Below are 23,463 nucleotides of genomic sequence, written 5' to 3'. Positions count from 1 at the left end.
ATCAAGAGTATACCATGACATAATTATGAAACCATCCTCACACCAAGGATAACATGTCAAATTGAAAGAATAAATGACATCTTTACCAAGAACCTTGTGAGTCCTCAAGATGCAACCATCTCTACAAACCATGATGAAAACCATCTCCACATATGATGGGAACACAACCCAAGCACAGAATGGACACAACAGGAAAAGAGAAAATTGTATTAACTATGAAAATAAGCTAGTACATTCAGTACAGAAAAAAATATACTTCATAACATGCCCTAAGGGCTTACAATAACATAAATCTGGAGATAATTTCTCCTTTCAGTACCTCCTCTCAAACTCCAATCCGAACTGCCTTTTACAATGCTAGAAATGTCCTTAAATAGACCCCGGAGGGTTAAGGACTAGGATTACATTCTAGAAAGTGCTAGTAGGCATCCACCGACCAAGTAGAAGGCTCCAGAAGCTGCGTTAGAAGTTGGTGCAAATCTAGAAGAATCCAAAAACGGTAACCGAACTTTCGGGAGGCATAACTTTTGAACCGTAGCTCCGATTGACGAACCATTTGCATTTCCAAAAAGCTTTCGAAGCGCTCTATAGCCTTATGGATCAGCTTCGCTCATCCCCCATTTTCGGCCCTTTTCGAGGTCATTTAATGCCCCTAACCTGAATTTGAAGCATTCTTAGGAGGTCTCCAAAACCCAAAAAACTGCGATAACTTTCAAACCGTGGGGCCTTTTGACCTGATTCTTTTTTTGGAATACTCTAAATTACAATTACATTCATCTGGCCAATTTACACCTCCTAGTTCACCAAAATGATGGCTCAATTACATACTCCTATTTTTTCGGCATTTACACATATCCCAAGGTGTTCAAATACTCTATCCTAGAACATTGATAGTGGAAGTATGAGAGTTGGAACCTTTATTTGACCCAAATGGGTATCCAAAAATGAAAACACATGAAATAGAAACTAAGTCTAAGTACATTTTTTTGGATGACACAGGATTGCCCTTATACCTCTGGATGCTCCTGCATCAACATACCAGGAAGAACCATCTCCACACACCATGAAGACAACAAGTTTACCATGAAAATGTCAAAGATGCTTCTGCAGTTATAGGATCTAAGACAAACCTCCAACATCTACAAACACTCAATAAATATATCAATGCCAAAAACTCCCACTCAATTGTGGTACCAAGTCACTGATGAAATTATAAAATCTATCTCCTACATGAAGATCCTCTAGGTCTACACTCATAACCAAAGTATCAATACCAAGTGAAACCAAGATCTCAAGCCAAGAAGATACAAACCTAACTAGGAACTAATCCTGCACTACCACCCCATCACTGTCAAAATATCCCACTAAATTGTTTATCCAAGCTGTCCATGAAATCATGATGAAAAAACCTCCTCTAAACATGAGAATAAACTAGTGCATCAAACCATTAAAGAAATCAAAGTGCACATCATGAGCTCCTTAAAAGAAACTAAATAACCATGATCATAAACCAAGAAGATATACCATCATAACCAAATTAAGAATCCAAACCAATGAATATCAAGAATGTACCTCTATATCCAATCACGTCATGCCAAAATCCATGGCACCATGATCACATTCATGAATTGAGCAACTGACTCTCAATGTGTCCAACCTGTTAGCATAAAATAGTCAACCATAATTCTCCCCCATGACTGTACCTGGTAACATCTCATCCCTTCTACATGAAGACATAAATCATGTGAACAAGGGCATAGACAACCCAAATCTAAGCCACCAATCTGAATATGCATCAATAATGAAAGATCAATGGGCAAAGACAATTCATAACCAATCCATAAATGCAACCTATAAGTATAGACCGCTTACAACCTTGCACAATTTGTACACCTAACAAGTCATCATACATATCCATAATAAATATTGATAACCATATCATCATGATGCCAATCTAGAATATAAGCCAAGTATACAATGACATTAAATCCAAATCTCCAAAATATATAAGCCATAAACTCCCAATGTTACCATAATCATTATATATTATATTAAATTCCTTTACATATCAGGTGCTCCTCAAGAGAAACAATTACAACTTATTCAAGGTCATTTCAAGCAATCACACTAGAAACAACAATTGGAAGACCAAGAGTCATGACTTAGAATCCACTTCTTACAATGAGACAAATACAACCAATAGAAGACCAAGAGTCAAAACTTAGAATTCCACAAAGATGTCCCTCTTGGGATTTGAACCAAGGTGTCAACAATGAGAATTCATTGCTTCAACTGACTAAGCTAAACCCCTTGGACATAGTAAATATATATCATAAACCATTTGGATCAATATATCATCGAATAAATCATGCCAAACCTGCACGAAATCTAAACCAATGCATAGAGCTCTCTAAGATCTTTTCATTGAGTACTCAAAGTCTAAAATTCGACTTCGTACGCTCATGTTATGCCCTAATCTGTGCTTAAAATAAATGACATCTAACTTTCAGGCTCATAAAACCTGACACAGTATCAAAATCATATAATAAAACCAACACCATGTTGTAGTGCTTTGAATTATCTTTCCAACGACTATAAGAAGTCCAAAATTCAATACGCTAAGAAAAAGTTATGACCGTTTTACCAAGATAATCTTTTTACCATTTTCATTGTGATTTTTATTTTTTATTTTTTGGTGACAAAAAAATTTGACGAGATTAAATTTGATGGCCATCACGAACTGAAACTAAAAGCCTTTGTATTTTTCTCTCAACATGGTTAAACTATAGCATATTTTAAATCAAAATTTAAGGAAACATCGACCCAGATCCAATGGCAAGGTCTATTTTTACCTATGCAATCATTTCTACAAGCTAACCCCTAAAACCCTCATTTAAATGAAACATCTAAAATACCCTTTTGAACAACAATTTCACATGCCCAAAATTTGCCAACATTCCATCATAATAGAAAATTCAAAACCCTTAGATTTGCAATAAACAACCTATAAAACCCATATATCTTTCCCTTTTTTATATCCTCTCATGCATTCCCATGGATTCAATCTAGGGTTACAATAACAAAACTATAGCTCTAATACCACTTGTAAAAAACTTGCAACAAATAAGATAACCATTTTCACGTAATCCATAATAGATCTAAAATAACTATGCAATTAAAATTCACATGTAAGAGAATAAACAACATACCCACAAAAATTTTATACAATAGAGCAATGTTATGCAATGTGTGCAACACACATAATCTCAACAGATTCCTTTGGTGCTCCATCAACAGTCTACTTTTCTCTTTCTCTCTACTATCTTTACCTTTTGATGTGTATAGGTGCTTTGCTTACTTATTTTCTTCCATTCTCTTCGCATGGTTTATTTCAAATAACCCCATGCTAATCATTATTTTTTACCCACTTCTCCCTCTTTCTTTACTTTTCTCCTTTCTTTACTTCTCCCTTTCTTACTTCTACCCCTTTGACAACAATTTTGAAGGTGTATATTTGTTACCTTTATCTTTGTGATTGCTCCTCTTATAGAGTGGTCTCACATGGTCATAAAGATAATGTAAGTTCATCTTTCTTCTCTACTTAAGACATGATAGGTGTATCACTCCTAACTTTCCTCTAGGATACTCAAAAATATCATTTTTTAAAGGCTTTGTAAATTTATCTTCTAGCTACTCTTAGTTGGGACATATTACAACCCAACCTCTTTTTCTTGCACTTTCTCTCTCAAAAAATGATACTTAGTAGAGACATGATTTATCTTTGAGTGCATCAACATATTCTTAGACATGTTGATGGAACTTGTATTGTCACAACTCATAACTACTAGTTCTTGTACCTTCTCCTGAATTCCTTACAGTAGTTCTTTGATCTGAACAATGTGAGTACAATTTACTGTTGCAACTACTTATTCATCCACTGCTATTGATTGAGAGATACCATTTTTCTTCTTACTGGCCCATGCTACACGTATATCTCTAAGAAATAATTCACCTCTAGTCATGCTCTTTCTATTATCTAGTGTTTCCTATCTAGTCAACATCAATAAAGATGTTGAGTTCAAAGGTTCCTTCGTGAGGATACCATAAACCATATTCTTTAGTACCCTTTAGATATTTGAGGATCATCTTTACAAAAATTGTGTGTCTCCTTAGGATTGGTAGAGAATCTATTCACTATCCCCATTGCCTATGTAATGTTTGGCCTCTTCTGCACCACATACTATAGTTTTCCAATCATGGATAGGTAAAGCATTTTGTTCACTTCTTGACTTTCATCCTCCTTTGATAGTTTGCAATTGATCACCATATGGACTTCTCTAGTCCAAAGGTCTTTAGAATCTTCCTCACATACTTTGTGATGCAAGAGCATCCTGGGTTGAAGAGAAATCTTGCATCACCCAAAAATACTTCTATTTTTTCCTTTTTAATAAGTGTATTTCAATGCAAAGTTTCTACCTATAGAAACTTAATATTTTTAGTAAGTTGGTCATTCAAGCTTAGAATTTGGTCATTCAAGCTTAGAATATTCTCATTTCATAGGTGGACTTTCATATTAGATGTATCAATATGTCAATTAAGCGTCATTACAATACTATCTATATTGGTGAAGTTATTGAGATTTTTTGATACAAAATCTTTGAACTCAATTTTGAAATCCTTAGAGGCTCCAAAACAAGGACAAATCCCAACTGTCAATGCTTACACAATCAAGGTGTTATAGTTCAAGAGGTGTCAGTTTCAAAAAGTAGTTATATTAGTCAATCAAAGCTTATACAATTAAAATGTTATGGTCTTTGGAAGTTGGAGTACTTGAAAATATAAAAATAAAATAATTTGAGCCAACTTTATTCAAATAAAATATGAAAATAAAATAATTTATGGTTGGTCAACCTCAAGGGTTAGGCCTAAATTTCTAGAACCTTCTTGGGTGATAGAAAGTTGCCTATATAAAGAAGGCCTGGTGGGTTGTCTAGGGCAATTTTGGGTTGATAGTGGTGGCTCTGGCTTTAAAATATTATTAGAGAAATGCCCATGTGGATTTACATGTTGTAATTTTGAAATTTCTAATTTCATACTTTTGGAGATAATAAGAATCCCATTTTTTGTTGTTTCTCTATTTTTTTTATGCAATAAAGATATTAAGGGAAGAACCCCTCATCAAGCGGTATCAAAGAATGAGTTCCTAAGTGTATAGACAAATCATTGATTTTGGGGTAGTTTGGACTAGGATCATGGTTGTTGGTTTGAGCAATAAGCATACAAATGTCTACACAAAGGGAACGTAGCAGAGGAGCTAGAGGTGTGACACCTGAGGATTTTAGAGTCCTCTAGAAACAAGTGCATGCATTGCAAGTAGAAATTCATCAAGGAATGAATATTGTATCAAGAGATGAAAGTGAGGATGAATTTTTAGAAGAATGAAATGTTAAACAAGAAGTATCTGAATAAGCTAGGAACCTTGAGGTGGAAAGGATTTTTAAGGCCATTTCCAAGATTGGAAAAAAACCCAAGATTGATGTTCCCACATTTTTGAGAAATCTTAACTTGGAGAAGCTGATCGACTAGATTAATGAATTAGAAGAATTTTTCAAGTATGAAGATATCAAATATCTTGATAGGGTCAATTTACAGAGGTTAGATTGAAGGGCCATGCGAAGATTTGATAGAAGGAGATGCATCTAGAGAAAAATCAAAGAGGAAAGGAGAAAATCACAAGATGGGACCTGATGGTGGATAAATTAGAGTAAAAATTCATTTTTATGGATTATGAGCTTGATTTTTTGAAGAAAATGCAAGGTTTGAAGAAAGTGAGAAGATTTGTTCAGGAGTATACATAAGATTTCTATTGAGTCCTCAGTAGAACAAGTCATACAAAAGATGACAAAGAGAAAATTTTCAAGTACCTTAATGGGTTGAGGCCAAGTATTTAGAAGGATTTGAATCTAGTTATTATGAACATAATTTGTGAGGCCTAAATTTTTTGACCTAATATAAGTGGAAAAGTTGAGAAAAAAGTTTGAGAGTAGACAAAGTGGAAGAGGTCATGGTGGAAGATCTAGTGGATGATCTTATGGAGGTCAAAACAAAGATCAAAATAAGAAGGATGAAGCCAATGGTAGTTAGAATCAAAGGGGAAATAATTTCAATCATTTTCATGATCAGAATAATAGGGATTAGAGAGGAAAAGGAAGAGGACAAGGACTAGGAAGATGAGGCTTTCATGGAATGTGAGGCCTCACCTCGACCCATCGTAGCATAGCTGATACATTATTATTTTTGATACTCATGACTTGATATGTCAGAATATTATTTGATGCACTGAACATTATTATGCTATTTTATGATGTGTGATGCTTTACTTTCAGATATTTGATTTCGTCATTTAATGCTTTGTGAACATATATAATGATGAAGTAAATGAATGCAGAACTTAACACTTTGATTATGCAATTTTAATGGTTGAAAATATGAGTAGAATGAGATAAACAATTGATTATTAGAAAGATGGATGTTTTAAATTTACATGATTTTTTTGATACGTAATTTACATGTATGCATGTGATTTCTTGAACTACTGATGTGTGCAATTAGTGTGCAGGATATTTAATCGGAAAATCTAATGGAAAGACGAGACTGAACCCCTTTCTTTTTGTGCTAATTTGCATTGTCTTTCTTTGAAGGTTGTTATATAGTCGTAAAATTCTCCTATCTTTTGTTTGGGTTCTATTGAGTCTTTAAGACCTAAAAACATTAAATTTAAGTATCCTAGGGGTAATGGTATGGGTTGGGAGTACTTTTCACCCCCTTAGCTGCTTAGATTGACTTTTAGGGTCACTCAAAAACCCTACTTTTGATGGATTGCAAAAATTGATTTATCTCCTTCATGAGTTGGTGACTCAAACTGCACCTTGGGCTTGCCTAAAGTCTAGTTGACTTAGGGTCATATTTAGAGGCATTTTGGAGAAGTTTTGGGGTTGTTACTCAATCTCTAGTTATAGAGAGACGTTTGAAGATTGAAGGAAAGGAAGGATAAGCTCTTCTCAACTTGTCATTTTACCATAACATTTTTTGTGAAGGTAGGGTTCTTCACTCTCTTGATCATGTTCTTCATATTGTTCATACTTTGATTCATGCTTAAGGCATTGTGTTGTTCTTGTTTTGCTTGCATGTATGTTGAGGTTGTTTTGGGAGGGATCTTAACTTGTTCTTGGATGTCATTCTTATGATTTGCTTTGAAATTTTGAGAAGATTTCATGGGAGTTGTTTTGGCATCACTCACCCTTGGATAGGGAAGAAGTGGCCATGTATGGGGGAGGGCCTTAGTTGGACCTCAATAGTGTAGAGTCTCCTCTCATGGTGAGAGGAGGGAAAGAGGGTAGGGTGTATGGGGCCCTACTTGTCATCACATACCTTGTATGCAAATTTGAATTCTTGAAGAGAGGAAGGAATGAAAATTCTTGTTGTATTGGCCTCGAAAGGGCGTTTGTAGAAGAATGGAAGTTCTTGAATTTTAGCCCCGAAAGGGCTATGTTATGGTATGGTGATTGACGTCTCCTATTGAGAAAATCCACCTCCCCCCCATATTTTTGGTTCAATGTTGAACCTATTGTGCAAAACCGGGTTGGGAATGCATGCTTGAATTGTTCATCATATATGTTGTTTTACCTCCGAGTCAGTTCTTGCCTTTCCCATGGTTCCCTTGATGCATTGAAGGCATTGTAAAAGATCTCTTGTGAAAGACCTAAAAGATAATTCAATTGAATTTTAACATTATGTAAAGATGTATTTTAAATTTTGATGTAATTGGCAAAGACGTCGAGTTTTCTTACTGGTTCTTTCCTGATGGAGCCTTGAACCAAGATAATTAATAGAGAGAAAGGATTGAGAAAGCCTCTTTGCATTGCATCATGTGTTATTGCAATTCATGTATAATTGTGTGGAGAATAGTTTAAATGTTGATGTTTTCGAACTATGCAATTCTCAAGTTTCAATTATGTTAAGGAAGAAATTTTGTTATGTTGAAATTTTCAATTTGACTCATGCTTATTGAGAGATAGAACAAACCTCACATAATTGGTAAACAAAATTTATTTAACCCTCTTGTTGACAAAAGAATTTGGTGAACGCAATTTTAAGAGGAAGAAGATATAAACCTCTTTGTATAGAAAAATCCTTAAGACACAAAAATATGTCTTGGAGAAATTATGCATGTTAGAAAATATTCCACACTCAAAAAAAAATGTACACATCCAGGAGCATTTTGCTCTCTGGATTTGTATGAGAGACAAAAAAATTAATCCTCAGAGACTACAGAGCATATTCCAATTGATTCCTTTTTAAAATCTATTTTTCTAATCCTTTAAATATATAAATAAATAAATTTGGGGTAAAACAAATAATAATGTAAAATATACATATAACTCTATCCTAAATCTCACCTAAATAACTTTTTACATTGATTACCCTTCCCTTCTTCTAAACCTCCACCTAACCCCTCCCACCTATTCCATGATTCTAGCACATGGGAAGCCTGATGGTGCAGACCTTTAATTATTAATATTGTTCATTACTCCCCTCTCTTAGGCGACAATATGGCTAGGGGCGTAGGTTAGGGTGGCATGTAGAATAAGCTTTAAATGCTGATTTGGCAGCCCAACTACCATAACCAATCCTCTCCAAGCAAAATTCATCCTCAGAATCACCTCGGGCAGCGCAAGACCTCCTTGGTTGGCATCTGTGGCTAGTGGCATGATAGCCCTTATCTTTCCCATCAAACTCCCTTTTAATCTCATCCTCACTCTCTCTTCTTGGCACACAACTTGAGGCTTTCTTGGCATTAGTAGTGAAGGGACAAGTCTGTGCCAGGTAGACTTGGGGCAGTGCTTAGTGTCTTGGAATCCGCCCAAAGCTCCTTGGGATGTGGGACAGGGAGGAGGCCAAGTGGCCAAGAGAATAGGGTAGTAGTAGGGTATAGGGTTTTTTGTGTCCAATCAGCTTTGGATATTCAGTTTAGTATTAGTTGTTTTGAAATGTAATTACTGTGAGATAGTAGTTTGAACATGTTCCTTTATAATTAAATTAATATGCTCGACTTAAATTAGTAAGACATGTTAATTATTATTAAGTTAGTATGTTTTGTTTTAAGTTTTGTTATGTAAGATAGTTACAATATTATCTAGTGTTAGCATTAATTTTAAAGTTTTATGTTATTGAATGATAGGTAAGAAAGTTTTAAATAATGTTGGTTATAAATGTATATTAGCTTTAATTAAGATTTGGTTTAATTTTATTTTACTTAGTTAAATTTAATTTAGTCTTTAGTTCCAAATAAGGTAGTTGTGATTATAGATTAGTAAAAATTAGATTTATAATAATATGTGTTAGATAATTTTTAAGTTTAAGTGTAGTTAGTATAATTAATAATAAAGTCTATATCTCTATTGTGCATAACTAAAGGTTAGCTTGGATTTTAGATTAAAGTTTTAAGACTCAGTTAGTAATTGTTAGATAGCTAAATTTAAATTGTTGTTTAATAACATTGGTAGTTCTTGGTCGCAATTATTTCTTAAGCTAGGAGTGGATATTCGAGTTAATGTTTTAAATTCTTCAATTTTAGTATTCTATTTTTAGATAAGTTTATTTAGGATGGATTATAGATCTGAATACGATTATTTTAGAATGAAGTTGAAAGTTATCATTTATTACATTAAGCTTAGAGTTAATTGATTACTTTATTTTTGTTCAAGTTATGAAGTTATTGAAGGGGGTAGTTAATTAGTTCATTTCAAGGGTTGCGGCATATCGTTCTTAAAGAAACTGTTACTAAAGTAAAGATTATGTAATTAAGTGAAAGATGCTACCTAGTTAAAAAAAGTTATTCTAAACTAGTCGAACAATTAAGTTTTATAATAGTTGAATATCTAAACCAATTAAGTAATTTGTTCATTTACTTTTGCTTAAAGGGGTTGTAATCGAATTAAAGATAATAGGACTTAAAATTGTTGTAAATTATGGATGCCATCATTCTAAGAATGTATTAATAAGAGAGTATTTAAAATTAATAAAATACTAATTCCTTTAACTAATTGAACTAGTTGTTTGAAATTAATTAATTAATTACTTTGGCAATGAACATTTATCAACCTATTCCTTATGGGGTTTTCAATTGAGTCATAGCCTAGACGTTTATTCAGAGACCCTGTATCTGTCTTGGATGTAATTTAGTTTTCCTCATTTTTGAACTTATCACCTTAGGGAATTTAGGTTTAATTATAATTCAAAATAAAATAAAATTATGTGTTTTGCCCTATAATTTGGGAATGACATGGAACATGTTTTCACTGTGGAGAAGAAGGTCATAAAGATTATGAATATCCTCAATGCCAAGAAAGGAAAAATGAGAGGCGAGAAGGTTAGGAAAGAGTTGCACATGTAGATGAAGATGCCAAGCCATCATGCTTTGAATATTATAAAAGAGGAGAAGCCCTAGTTAAAAAAAGAGTCTTGTTGAGTGGTGAGAATAAGCCTAAAAAAAGGAACTTGTTTTGTACTAGGTACAAGTGTAAGGACAAGTGTTGTGGTGCAATTATTGATAGTGGGAGAATTGAAAATTTGGTGTTAGATGAGATGGACATGAAGTTAAATCTCAAGAGAGAGAGACACCCACGTCCATACTGGATTTCTAAGGTGTAGGATGCTCACAATGCCATGGTCAATGAATAATGTTTGGTCAAGTCCAAGATTGGGATCTACCATGATAAAGTACTATGTGATATCATACCTACATATGCATGTCATATATTTTTAGGGAGGTGATGGCAATTGGACAGATGTGTTGTACATGATGGTCATGCAAATACATATTCCCTGACAAAGGATGAAGTGAGACATAAGACATAACCATTGAAATACATAAAAGAAAAGTTATGTAGCTATGCTAGAACATGTTCGTTTGATGGAAGAAAGTTTATAGAAGGTATGAAGCATTAGCATATGTTTTTTCTTTAATTCCAAAAGATGATAAAGAAGAAGTAAAATATGTACCTATAGAAGTTGTTAATTTGTTGGATGAGTTTTGAGATATTATATCCAATAATGTATTTGATAGATTTCCATCAGTAAGGAAGATCAATCATTAGATGGACTTGATTCTAGGAGCTAGCTTTCCAAACAAGGAAACACACAAAATAATCTTAGCAAAAAGTGAAGAGTAGAATAGGAAAGTACATGAGTTGTTGTAGAAGGGGGTTGATTTGAGAAATTATGCGTCCATGTGTTGCACCAACAGTATTGGCACCTAAGAAGAATGATTAATGGAGGATGTGTATATGTTCTAGGGTTATCAATAATAGTACAATCAAGTACAAATTTCTCTTGCCAAGGATGAATGTTATTATGGACCATTTGAGTGGAGCTATGCATTTCAAAAAGATTGATTTGAAGAGTGGATATCATAAAATCTAGATCAAAGAAGGAGATGAATGAAATACTTCCTTCAAGATAAATGAAGGGTTGTATGAGTGGTTGGTCATACCTTTTAGGATAACCATTGCACCAAGCACCTTCATGCAACTCATGAATGAGGTACTAAAAGAATTTCTGGGTAAGCTTGTTATTGTTTACCTAGATGATATTTTTATCTTCAGTAAGACATTAAAAGAGAATATATTACATATTTTGAAGGTGTTTGAGAAGTTAAGGGAAGAGATATTACTGATTAATTTGAAGAAGTTCAATTTTGTGAAGGAGTTAGTATATTTGGGATTTGTAGTTTTAGAAAAAGGTCTTAGAATGAACCAAAGAAGGTGAAGGATATTTTCAAATGGACTACTAAAAGGAGTGCTAATGATGTAAGATATTTTGCATGGTTTTGATAGATTTTATAGAAAATTTATCACACATTTTAATAGTATCTATGGACCCTTGACTAAAATAATAAGAGGGGATAGGAAGGATTTTAAGTGGACTAAATGAGAAGATAATAGTTTTAATTTTTTTGAAACATAGAGCAACTTATTTTAGCACTCCTAGATTTTAATAAGGAATTTCAAGTAGATTTTAATGCTAGTGGTATTGCAATATGAGCTATTTTGAGCCAAGAAGGTAGACTTTCTGCTTACTTCAACAAGAAGTTCAATGATGACAAAAGAAAATATTTTGTTTATGATCGATTATTTTATGCGACAGGTCAAACATTAAAGAAGTGGAGATATTATCTTCTTCCTAAGGATTTTTTATATATAATAATCATCAATATTTGTAATATTCTAAAAGTCAAGGAAAGTTAAATTAGAGGCATTTGAAAATGGGTTGAGTTTTTCTAGAGTTATATATTTATTTTGAAACACAAGAGCATGAAGTCTAATAGGGTTGCATATGCTTGTAGAAGGAGAAAAACTTTATTGACAAAGATGCATATTGGGGTAGTTGGGTTCAAAATCAAGAGTTTATATCCAGAGGCTCTTGATTTTGGTGAACCTTGGAAATCTTGTACATAATCTGATACTCTAGACAAAACCAAGTGGTTGGATCTCATCAGCCAAGATGATATTCTATTTAGAGGAAGTCTTTTGTGCATTCGAAGGAGTTATATGAGTGGGAATCTCATCAAGGAGAAGGATAGTGGAGGGTTAGCTGGATACTTTGATCATGATAAAATCATTGCTCAAGTTAGTGAGAATCATTATTGGCCACAATTGCAACAACATGTCAAGAAGTTTGAATAGAGTTTCAGAGTATGTTAGATGATAAAAAGAGAAAAGTAGAATATAAGGTTATATCAACCATTACTTGTGCTATAGAAGCCATAGGAGGATATCAGTATGGAATTTGTTCTTGGTTTACCAAGGACTCAATATAGCCATGACTTAATTTTTTTGGTGGTTGACAGGTTTTCAAATATGACACACTTTATTCCCTTTAAGAAGACTAATGATGTTGTTCATGTGGAATTTTTTTTTTTAAAGAGAAGTGGTGATACTACATATATAAACCAAAGAGAATAGTTGTAGATCAAGACACTAAGTTTGTTGGGTGCTTTTGGAACACATTGTGGAAGAAGTTAAAGATGAATTTGAAGTTCATCTCACCAAATCATCTAAAAACTAATAGATAGACAAAAGTGGTGAATAGAAGTTAGGGAAAATTTCTAAGATGTTTGGTTGGAGATAAGCTAAAGGTATGGGATTTGATTTTATATATACACAATTTACATATAATAATTTTTTCAATAGGCGCACTGGTAAATCACCATTCTAGATAATGTATGGAAGTAGTCCTAGAAATGCTTTTAAATTAAGGAAGTTGGAAAAATAGGAGACAAGTAGTGCTAAAGCTTACAATTTTGTAAAGCTTACAATGAAGTCATGGTTCATTTAAGAAAAGGAGTGATTTACAACAAGAACATATAATAATTTGAAAATAGATAACTTTGGACCATGTAAGATACTAAAGAAACATGATTCAGGAAATGCCTATGAAGTAGAATTCCCAAGTGAACTAAATATTTCATTAACATTTAATATTTTAGATCTGATAGAGTATCATGAAGGAGGTTTTGAAGATTGGATCACAGAAGCACAGTGGAGTATTCTGAAAACTACTTTAACTACAAAGGGGATTGAAGATATGTTGGATAGTCATATTGGCAGAAGTACAAGGAACAATACATATGAAGAATTTATAGTCAAATGAATAAGATGACCTAGATAGAAGATTCATCATTGATGAAAAGGGATGAGGTTAGTTGTCTTGGTTTTCCTCTGAACAACTAAGACATGACATGGTCACTTCTGAAATTATCCTGGGTGTATGATACATGAGCATCCTAGGTGTAATAACAATTTGATTTCATAGGTGGAGTTTCATCTTAGATATATCTATACCATCTAAAAATGGAGACACTTGCATTTTAAGACCTTTTAGCATGCTTTCCATAATTCATTTCTCGAACCATGGATGAACATATGCCCAATGTCTTTTTCCTCGTCTCCCCTTCCATTTCATTCTTTTTCATCATCATCTCTCTCTCTCTCTCCCTCCCTCCGTCCCTCCCTCTCCTTTTGACATGGTCTTCTAGGTGTTTCTTTGCTACTCTTTTGACCAAATAAGTCTATTTCATCAATGCATCTTTCTAGACCTTCTTAGAGCTTTTTAAATCTAGTTTCTAGTACTAGAGTGACCCAGTCCAGGACTAGGTCGACCCAGGTAAATAATACTTTCTGAGGCATTTTTCCTCATTTTTATGGGTTAGGGTTGACCCAGGTAGGCCTGATCCAAGATTAGGTCGACTTGGTCCTTGATGAGTGTAAATTTCAGGGTCCAAAAGGCCTCAAGTTTACTAATTTATTTATTTCTCTCCCCTGTCATCTTGTAGTTAAGTCTCAACTTAATAGTTATCCTATAGTTAACTCATAGTTCACAGTCAGTCTTTAGTGAACTCTCCATTTAACAATCAACATTAACTCAACCTTTAACTATTTTCCCACCAAAAAACTTATATAAAAGGAGGCTTGGGGGCTTCATTTTCACATCAATAATTCACAAAACATCAAGTAGAAGGCATTCTAGAGCTCAAGTCATTTAAGAATTCAAGCAAGCAAGTTTCTTCAAGTAGTCAAGGATCCTTTGTGGGAATTTCCTCTTCAAGATCTAACATTTTGTTGGCAATCAAGGGAGGAGATTTACATCAAGCCATTTATTATCTTCTTCATTGATTCTCATTTACATCCATGGCTCCATGATGTGGTTATGGTAGATCCATTACAATTATGAAGATATCCTACATTCTTTGTACCAAATTCAAGATCTATAACATACATCACAACAAATCCTTACTAAAAAGGGTTTCTACAAGAAAGGTGAATAGTACATTTACAATTATAATTTATGGTTAATTCCTTTTCCTAGGGCTTGACTAAGGCAAGTCCCCCCCCCAAAAAAAGAAGAAGATAAAAAGATAAAAAGAAAAGAAAAAAGAAGAAGCCCCAAAATTCTTTTTTCTATGTTGATTTGTAGGTTGGTAGAAAAAAGGATTATATATCTAGAACCAAGTATTCACGATATTTTTGGAGTCAACAATTGTAGATCACTGGACTACATCAGCCTAGTTGTAGGACATCTTCCCAAGTTGATCTAGTCCTTCAATCTCAGATTTTAGGAAGATTTATGGGTTTTGTTTCTTTCATCATTTCATTTCAAGATCTGTAGATGGATATTCAGATATAATTAAGATTTGCAAGTTTTGGAGCAAAAAAAATCTTCCTCTACACATTTCAAGGTGAGTCATTTATATTTTATCTCCTTTCATATCTTTACCCTATGTATACTATTGGAAATTTAAGAGGAGTAATTGAGAGGGAAGGAGTGAATCAATGACTACTAAAATAAATCCCAGATCCCTTAGATGTCAGTACAAAATAAACTCTAAAAACTGAATTCTACTGATGCTCGAAAAACACACAGAAAATTGCTATAACTTGGTAAGCACTGAAAATGCTTGACAAATATTTATCATGAAAATATTAAGATGTTATCTAATATTATTATTACTTTAACTTAGGTGCAAACACATAAGAGAAATAGCATGAACACATTTGACACCAAGATTTAATGTGGAACCCTAAATTCAAAAAATCCATCGATTGCAACTAGTTACTAATTTTTACTATTCTAAAGTGAGCCTTGTTAGGAGCCAACCTTGTTAAAGGGTACAAAATACACTATTAAGTGTAACCCTATTAGAGGATTTAATCACCCTGTTAGGAATGGCCTTGTTAGAGGTCTTCAAAAAATTCAATAGAAATGCCACCTTGTTAGAGGATTTACAAATAGCTATTAAGCCAACTTTGTTAAGAGATTTAAATCACTGCTACAATGATTAGACAATAACAATGAGATGATGTGATTTTGGATGCAACTAAATTGCTAATTACAAATCTCAATTCTGGCTTGTATACTTGATCCTTCTTGATCGAATGTATCTTTGAAGTTCCACAAGGATATTCTTCTTATCCTTTTGATTTGCTTCCTCTTAGCATCATTAAATCTTCAATTATCTTCCATGCATTCCTCATTCTAATTGTCAACTTGACCTTATAGTTATATCTTTCATATTGTCAAGTTGGCTAGAATATAACTTAGAATAATTAATATTCATCTCCTCAGTTGGCTAGAACCAACAGACAATACAATTAAGCTTAATATGCCAAAACAAGAAAATCCTTTGTTAGCTGACCCTGCATGATAGACAATAACTCAGAAACAGTTTTCTTGTGTTAACCAAGTGAACTCGATCAACACTACATTTTCACAAAGTTCCTTTGGTAACCAAGTGAGCTCGATTAACACTGGTTCCATCCAATATTTCCTTCATTAACTGAGTGAGCTCGGTTAACACTCAAATTTTAAAAACTTTCCTTTAAAACCCAAGTGAACTTGGTAGATATTGTCTTCTGAATTAGGCAAACTTTAGAATGCTTGGTAGACAAAGAAAACTGTCTTGAATGGCCCAGTGAGCTTGACATACACTGATTGGCAATGATATGACATTTTGTGTAACATCAAAGATAATACACAATTAATCAATTGTTTGAACCATCTCCCTCTTTGGCATTGATGGAAACACAACATGTCATAATGCAATAATTTTTTTTAGAGCAAGAATAAAGTAAGGAATTATCCTTAGTTTCATTTTGATTCTCATCCATGAGAACTCCCTCTAACAGTGTGAAATCTTTCTTTCTTCAGTTTCTCCCTTTGTCAAAAAAACTTCTGTCTGCTACAACTTCTTCTGATAGAAAACTCTATTTTTGATATCATACCAAGTTCATTCTCCCTTTTTACATCTATTTCTCTTTCTATTTACAAAATTTATATGAGATATGGTAGCAAACTTCTCCCTCTTTGACATCTTATGCTAAAGACAATAATTAGTGAATATCAATGTACCTCAAGTATTGATTCATTTGCAATATGCCCTTGTTAATATTACACCAAATGATTGATCTTCATCATGATTTGGTTGATTTATCACTGAACTTCATTTAGTGAGCTTCAGATAGGGGAATGATCCCTAGCTTACATCTTAGATACAAAAATGCATCCTTAGGTAATGGTTTGGTAAATATGTTTGCAATTTGTTCTTTTGTATTCACATATTCCAATCTTACTTCTTTATCTTCTACCAATTCTCTCAAGAAATGATATTTTAGAACAATGTGTTTTGTTTTGGTATGCATCAATGTATTCTTTGATATATTGATTGCACTAGTGTTATTATAGTATATAACTACTAGATCCTTGATCTCTATCTTCATACTCGCTAATAGTTGTTTGAACCAAACAATATTAGAACAATTGACTACTGCTGCCACATATTCTGTCTCTTCTATGGACTAAGAGATGCAATTCTATTTCTTGCTTTTTCAAGACACTAGTCTTTTATCAAGAAAGAATGCTACACCACTAATGCTTTTTCTGTATTCAATACTCCCTGCCCAATCAACATCTGTGAATACTTTTAAAACAAATTGCCTCCCATTTTGTACCATAAACCATATTCTTCAGTACCTTTTAGATATCTCATGATTCTTTTGATTGCCATCATGTGACTTTCTTTTGGATTTGCTGAGAATCTTGCCACCATACTAATTGCTAATGCACTATCAGGCCTTGTATGCATTACATACTATAATTTTCTAATCATTGATCTGTATGTGGTCTAATCGACCTCCTTTAAATCATCATTTTTGGAAAGTTTGTGTCCAATAGACATAGGGGTTCCAGTTGGTCTTGAATCTTTCATTCCAAATTTTTTTAGTATCTCCTTGATATATTTAGATTGAATAATGTAGATACCATCTTTCTTCTGCTAGATCTGCAATCCAACAAATAATTTTATCTCTCCAAACATAGATGTTTCAAATTATTTACTCATTTCTTCTAAAAATGACTTGCACAAGTCATCATTTCCTGTAAATAGAGTGTCATCAACTAATTTTTTTGCCAACATAATCTTTTTGTCAGCTTCTTCTTTGATATATAGACTATTGTTATCATTTATTCTTTGAAAACCAATATGTACCAAGTAGTTATGAAGTTCTTCATACCAAGCTCTGAGAGCTTGCTTGAGACCATATAATGCCTTGTGTAATTTTCCGACCATGTCTCTTTTGCTAAGATCTAAAAAACCTTCAGGTTGTTCAATGTAGACTTCCTCTTCAAGAATGCATATTTTACATCCATTTGATAAACTTTAAATCCTCTGTGAGCTGCATATGCTAGTAAAGTTCTAACAGCTTCTAATCTTGCAACTCGAGCAAAAGTTTCACCAAAATCAATAACTTCTTCTTGAGAATAGCCTTTACATACTAACCTTGCTTTATTTCAAGAAACTTTTCCATCTTCATTTAGTTTATTTTTGAATACCCATTTTGTGCCAATTACATTTTTATCCTTGGGTCTAGGAGCAAGAGTCCAAGTTTTATTCTTCTCTATCTATTCTATTTCCTCATTCATTTTTTCAATCCAACTTTCATTATCCAAAGCATCTTTAATATTTCTAAGTTCAAATTCAACAAGCAAACATGTACCTTTCAATTTGTTTCTTGTCATTGTTCCATCTAATTTGTCTCCAATGATCTGGTCAGGTGCATGATGCCTTCTGACATATCTTGCTAGCATAGGTTCTTTGGAGTTGGAGTTTCTTTTATTGATTTCTTCATGAACTTTAGTATTGAGTATGGGTCCCACTGTCTATCACTCAGGTTCATCATACTCAATTTGCTCTAGTAATAGCTCCATGGCCTCTAACTATAACTCAGGTCCTTCAAACTGTAACTTGGGTTACACAAATTGCAACTTGGTAGCTGTTGGAGATTTTGGGGACTCAAGAGGTGAAACCTCCTATCTACCAGACATATTTGGTAGGGTATCAGGTTTATAGTAAACAAATCTTCTATAATCTTTAGGCTCTTTGTTACTTTCTTCTTCACTCTTTTCTGCAAACTCATCAATTCTCACATGTGTACTTTCTATGATTTTATGAGTAGAAAAATTCAAACATTTGTATGCTTTACTTCTATAGGAGGATCCTAAGAATATGCCTTCATCACTTTTGACATCAAGTTTATCTTTCCTAGGTTTTTTCAAGATATAACATTTGCTATCAAATACTTTCAAGTAACTTGCATTAGGTTTTGTAAGCATACCATAGTTCATAAAGAGTTTGATTTGAGTCTTTCTTTAGCTGTACTCTGTTCAAGGTGTGATTGCTTCCTTCTAGTATTTGATTGCAATATTCTTTTCTATCATTAGTGTTCTTGCACAATCTATGATGGATCTATTCCTTCTTTCAACTATACCATTCAGTTGAGGTGTATGAGGGGTTGATACTTATATTTTAATTCCCTTACTCAATGCAGAATTCATTGAATTCATTGGAGATGAATTCACCACCTCTATCTGATCTCAAAAATTTCAACTTCTTTCCAATTTTTTTTTTCTACTCTTGCCAAATACCACTTGAATTTTTGAAAAGCTTTAGATTTTTCTTTTAGATACATTACAGTCATCATTCTAGAAAGTCATCAACAAAAAGAATGAAAAAATTATCTCCACTATAACTCTCTATTCAAATAGGTCCACATAAGTTTGTATGCACAAGCTCTAAGATTTCTTCTTAATGATAGTTCTTTCTTTTGAAACTAGTCTTTCCCATCTTACCAATTTGATAGTTTTTGCATAGACCCATATCAAGTTTCCTCAAGCTAGGAATACCTCTTACTCTTCTATTTCTGCTTATTTTAATCAGATTATCAATGTTCAAATGACATAATATTTTGTGCCATAACCAACTTTCTTCGACTTGAGCAATAAAACATGAACTTTCATTGAGATCTAGATATAATAAGTTACCTTTTGTTTGTTTTCCAGATCCAACCATATTTCCTTTTCCATCAAGTAGTTTGGCCTTCCCATTAATAAATTTTACCTTGAATCCAATGTTATTCAACTGTGCCATACTTAGTAGATTGTGCTTTAGTCTTTTAACCCAATAGGCATTATCACATATAAGTTCATTGGTCAAAGAGATACACCCTTTTCCTTTTATGCAACAAAGTTCATTGTTTCCAAATCTCACACGACCACCATCATAATGTTCCACGTGCTCAATTTTTTTTTTTGTTTCTAGTCATATGATGTGAGCAACCACTATCAATAATCCATTTATCATTTTTTCTAGCATTAGAGATAAGTGCCATCTTATCTCCTTCATCATCAGATTCATCTTTTACAACAATAAATATCATTTCATCTTCACTGTTATTATAATCTTTAGCCATAAAATAAGATTTCTTACCTTTGTCCTTGTAGTCCTTGTAGTTTTTGAATTCTTTCTTTCCTTCATACTTATTCCTTTTATTTTCATCTTTGTTTGGGCACCTTGCAACAATGTGACCAAGTTCTTAATAAAAAAAGTAGTTTAGAGGAATCTTATCTTACCTTTGCACTTTCCTTTGCCTTTGGAATATTTCCTTGCAAGTAGGGCTTCAACAACTTCAAGATCACTATTCCAACTTTCTTCTTTTTCTACTTCACTTCCTGATTGATTGAACTTTGATTTCTTAACTCTTTTCTTGATTGAAATTTTGGCTTCAAATGCAGACTCAATACTTTTGGTTCTAGGAACATAGTTGTCATAGTTATCCAACTCAAAAGCTATCAATCTTCCAACTAGAGCATCCAAAATTATATTGCTATTTGGATCACATCTCATCTCTTGAATAGAAGACACTCTAATTTTATAGATAGGAAGAAGGGTTTTGAGTACCTTGCTTACAACTATTTTATCCTCAATGTCTCCTCCAAATGCTTTGATTGTACTCACACTTGCTTTGATTCTTTACACATATTTTGCAATGTTTTCATCTTCTCTCATCTTCATCAGATCAAATTGTCCCGTGAGACTTCTGTTTTGGTTCTTCTTACATTTACATCTCCTCCATAGATGTCTTTTAGTTTGATCCAAATATCATAAGCTATAGTACAACTTTTGACTTCGTGAAATTCAACATAATTAAGAGTAGATGCAATGTCAATCATCATGCTGATATGATTTTTCTTTTTAGCAATATATTCATTTGATAATATTCCACTAGGAGTTTTGTATTCAGTATCAAGATACTTACAAGATGAATCACTAATTGTTGCCAGATGTAACCTCGTAAGTCCTTGTCATACTGCAAAATTCTCTTGGTTCAATTTGGGAATCTCTTTTCTGTAAGACATCCTGATCTTTAGCTTAAGTCCTTGAAACCTTCTTTGTGAGCACCAAAAGATTTGATACCAATTGTTAGAAATATAAGAGAAGTAATTGAGAGGGGAGGGGTAAATTAGTTCCTAATAAAATAAATCCTAGATCACTTAGATGTTAGTACAAAATAAACTTTGAGAATTAAATTTTGCCGATGCTTAGCAAACACACAAAAAATTGCTGTAACTTGATAAATACTGAAAATGCTTGACAAATATTTGAAATGAAAATATTAAGATGTTATCTAAGATTAGTATTACTTTAACTTAGGTGCAAACACATAAGAGAAATAGCATTAATTCATTTGACACCAAGATTTAACATGGAAACCCAATTTGGGAAAAACCACCAATTGCAACTAGTTACTGATTTTCATTCTTCCAAAGTGAGCCCTATTAGGAGCCAACCTTGTTAGTGGTTACAAAACACACTGTTAGGTGTGATCCTATTAGAGGATTTAATCACCCTGTTAGGAGTGGCCTTGTTAGAGGTCTTTGGACAATTTAATAGAAATGCCACCTTGTTAGAGGATTTACGAATAACTATTAAGAAAACTCTGTTAAGAGATTTAGATCACTGCTACAATGGTTAGAGAGTAACAATGAGATGACCTAATTTTAGATGCAACTGAATTATTGACTAGAAATCTCAACTCTGTCTCGTATACTTGATCCTTCTTGATCGAATGTATCTTTACAACTTTACAAGGATATTCTGCTTATCCTTTTGATTCGCTTCCTCTTAGCATCATTAAATCTTCAATTATCTTTCATGCATTCCTCATTTTAATTCTCAAATTGACCTTATAATTGTATCTTTCATATTATCAATTTAGCTAGAATATAACTTAGAATAATTAATATTCATCTCCTCAATTGGCTAGAACCAACATACAGTTGAATTGAACTTAATATGCCAAAACAAGAAAATCCTTTGTTAGCCGACTTTGCTCAGTAGACAATAACTTAGAAATAATTTCCCTCTATTAACCAAGTGAATTCGGTCAACATTGTATATTTGCAAAGTTTCTTTGGTAATCAAGCGAGCTCGGTTAACATTGGTTCCATCCAATATTTCTTTTATTAACTGAGTGAGCTCAGTTAACACTCAACTTTTGTAAACTTTCCTTTGATGCCCAAGTGAACTTGATAGCTACTGTTTTAGGAACTAGGAAAACTCTAGAATTCTCGTTAGACACAACAAACTATCTTCAATACCTGAGTGAGCTCGACATACATTGACTGGCAATGATATGACATTTTGTGTAACATCAAAGACAATACACAATCAATCAGTTGTTCCAACAATTTACATCTTAATTAGGCTAATTGTCTTTACATAGCATCTAGATTTACATTATTTAAGCAATTAGTTCAATTTGACATTCACATTATCTTATTAATGGCCAAAGAGAGTATATTTCCTTGTATTGCATTCCTTCTTATAATTAGAGTTTAGTATTAGATCCCTTCTGTCTTTGGGTCTTAGTTAATATAATTTGAATCATAAGTGGAATCATACTTGGGAACTCCCCTCTCCCCCTCACATACATATCTGAATGGCTTAATGACTTTGTAAAGTGGAAGTCTACATCTTATTAAAGTTCTTCCATTTTACCACTAAATATTTTAGTGAACCCAAAATCTTTCCTCCTCCTTGTGGATTTTAGAGTTAGATCCTTTTAACCCCTTTTCCTTCTTTGCATTAGGTATTTACATTCTTTTAGAGCATCTAAATCCACTTTGTTTTCATTTATGGTATTTAGATCTCCTTTTACATTTCCTTTCGATGAGATCACTATCTTTCCTAGATGCATATGATGATGATTTGATGTATTCCCTCACCGAGGCTCATCTTTTTTAAAGACGACAAACCTCTATTAATTAATGGTGACACTATTTGGGATAAACCTCTCGATCATAATTGTGACTATACCTAAGCTAACAAGTTGGTTGATACATTTTCTTATTTTCCCAACCCTTCTCTTACTAAGAAAGATGACATTAGAAATACTTTCATAAATGTGACCTTTCCTTCATTTGATGTTTACTAGTAGTGATGAAACATTAATGGAAATCCAAAATCCCCATTCTAAGGATTCCTTAGTGCATCATCTTAAGATATAAGCG

Source organism: Cupressus sempervirens, chromosome 9 (genome assembly GCF_028749045.1).
Source record: "Cupressus sempervirens isolate cs-2001-9-10 chromosome 9, ASM2874904v1, whole genome shotgun sequence".
Classification (NCBI taxonomy): Eukaryota; Viridiplantae; Streptophyta; class Pinopsida; order Cupressales; family Cupressaceae; genus Cupressus; species Cupressus sempervirens.
The sequence above is the reverse complement of the archived record's forward strand: the minus strand, read 5'-3'. Positions refer to the sequence as shown.